This window comes from Ammospiza caudacuta, chromosome 13 (genome assembly GCF_027887145.1).
Source record: "Ammospiza caudacuta isolate bAmmCau1 chromosome 13, bAmmCau1.pri, whole genome shotgun sequence".
Lineage (NCBI taxonomy): Eukaryota > Metazoa > Chordata > Aves > Passeriformes > Passerellidae > Ammospiza > Ammospiza caudacuta.
Genome location: NC_080605.1, coordinates 18,944,724 through 18,947,350, shown reverse-complemented (window position 1 = coordinate 18,947,350; position 2,627 = coordinate 18,944,724).

Below are 2,627 nucleotides of genomic sequence, written 5' to 3'. Positions count from 1 at the left end.
CCGCCGGGATCAGCGGGGTGGGAGCAGCGGCAGGGCTGGCTCGGTCTCCCCGGCAGCTCGGGGTTACCTGCAGGGAGACAGAGGCACCTGGAGCTGCGGCCAAGTCACGCCTTCCTTCCCCGGGCCGCCGGAGCCGCAGGGAGGTGCGCGCCCTGCGAGCTGCGCCCATAAAAGCCGGCCGGGAAGGCTGGCTGTGTGTGACACCGGGCTGCGACACCAGGCACACCTCCGTGGGCACCTGAAGAGCAGGTTGGGGTTATTCCTCCGCCCTCAGAAGGATTGCTGCGGGAGGAGCGTCGGCGGGGAGACAGGGAAGGTGTTTGGCCAGGGATAGGTTATATGCGCGGCCGAGCCTGTTTGTAAACTTCCAGACTGGGATGGTTCTCCTTAGGAAATGCTCCAGTCAGCACAACGCTGGGATTTAGAAGTGTTTACATCATGGAGGTGTGATGTGGGGATCTGTAACGATCATTTATCAAACCCACAGTGTTTCATTTGTGCTTTCGTGGTGAAGCCAAACACTTCAGTGGACTGTGGAGGTTGGACTTCGATGTCCAGAACTGGACTTCAGTAATCCCTGTGGGTCCCTTCCAGCTCCCCATCCTCTGGTTCTGTGATTCTAGGATTGATAAAGTGCACTGGTTGCATCATTCCCAAAGATTTATGGCTGCCTGTCAGGGAGCATCACACTCTGGTTTGCCCCAGGAGACCGACATCCTCCCCCAGGCACCGTGACTGCAGGATCCACTTACCCTTAAACTGTCCCTGAGGTGTAACCTGAGAGAATCAGATCCTCCTTGACAGTAAAATCTGCACCGAGGGAATAAAAGTCATTCCCATCCAGAGAAAAACACATGTGCACTTTTCTGCAGGAGAAGAGTTTCCTCCAAGAGCAATGTCCAGAAAACTGCACATTTATTTTGCTCTGGACCACGATGAGGCCAAGCCCCTGGACCTCTGTGACAGCCTGTGGTGCCAAAACCCCTCACCAAAATGCTGCTTTTCATAGAGCATCTGTGTCCTGTTTGCGTCCCCCAGATCCAGGAAAAACTGGGGAGCCCCTGGAATACCCCACACAGCTACAGAGAGCACCCACCGAGGTGCTGTGGAGGGAAGGAGGGGCTTCTTCCCAGCCTGGGAGGCAAACACAGCGATTGGGAAACCCTGCAAGGAGCGAGGACCTTGTAAAACCCAGCTGGGGCTTCCCGGCTGCCGGGAATTGAGCAATTCTTTCGCAAGCATCCGAGCGGGATGCGTCAGGCAGAGGGAGGGAGCTCCTGCATCACCCAACAGCGCTCCTTCCCGTGGGAAAGGAGCCAGCAGTGATGCTGGGCTCCGATTTTCGGGAATCTCACATCCAGGCCCTGCCCAGGGCTTAGGTGAGGTGCTTATCCAGGGCTTGGAGCAGATACAGAGAGATTTGGACGTTATCATACGAGAATCAGGAGGTGAAACCTCTCTGAGCTCGTTTGTGCTCTTGAACTGGTTTCCCCTCCTTGTGCAGCTCTTCCCAGGAGCTGGAGCACATCCAGCTGGCTCTGGCAGCTCCTGACAGGGCACGGCAGCACTGCCTGCCAGGGAATCCCTCCCCCTGCCCACCTCAGCCTGTTTGTGGTCTCCGCAATCTTAACATCACTCCAAATCCTTGTGTTCCTGCCAGAAAAGTGGTGGGAAATACCTTCCCCCTTTCTAGGCAGGTAGGAAGAAAATTTCCTTTTAGTTTTGCTTTTCTCACCCCAAATCCTCACCCATAATCCCTGAAGCTGCTGCCCAGGAGGAGCATCCTGGGGCTGTGCTGTGCCCAGTGTGGGCCTCATTAGCCACCATGGCTAATTAAACAACAGGCTGGTCCTTTCCTTATTTAGCATCATCCCCTTGGCACAACCCTGCTGCTTGTAGGGACACATGGAGCTGCAAGAGCAAAATCCAAAATCTGCACCATGGCCACACCCTGGGTTAGGGAGGGGCAACAATGGCCTGAGTGGGACTGGCAGAAATTTCAAGACCAAAAGGACACAGAAAAGGAGAAAAACATGTTGATGAGAATAATAATAATAATAATAATAATAATAATAATAATAATAATGCACCACAACAATCAGAGCAGGCTGTTTTATTATCCAGCAAACTGGGAAGGAACAGCCTGGTTTGGGCTCAGGACCCACGTCCTTCTCTCTCATCTTTGTGTTCCCTCAGTTCTGTTATGGGAAATTGTATTTGATGAGATGGGATAAATGCAGGAAAATAATGTTGCTGTTTGCCACTCACTCTGAGAAATTGCTGAATGGACTCAAGTTTCATTTCCTTGCTGCTGTTGATTTCTGCATCTTAGGAAATCGAATGCAAAATTAATGTATTTTGCTATCCCATGGCTCAGAATATGCTGGGAATAGACTGAATCAGGACTATAATGTTAAGAAAACAAAACTAATACAAGTTGTATTTCTTCACTCTATCATTTGCACACTCTAAAAACATATCACAGCCCAACTGCAGTGCCCTTACAGCATTTCCTATTTAATTGGATAATAAAGCTCCAGTTCTAAGGAGATTATTTGGAAACCTTTTTTTTTTTTTTGTCTTTTAAGTAGAAGATATCTGTTATGAAAACACACAGAGCAAAGGAG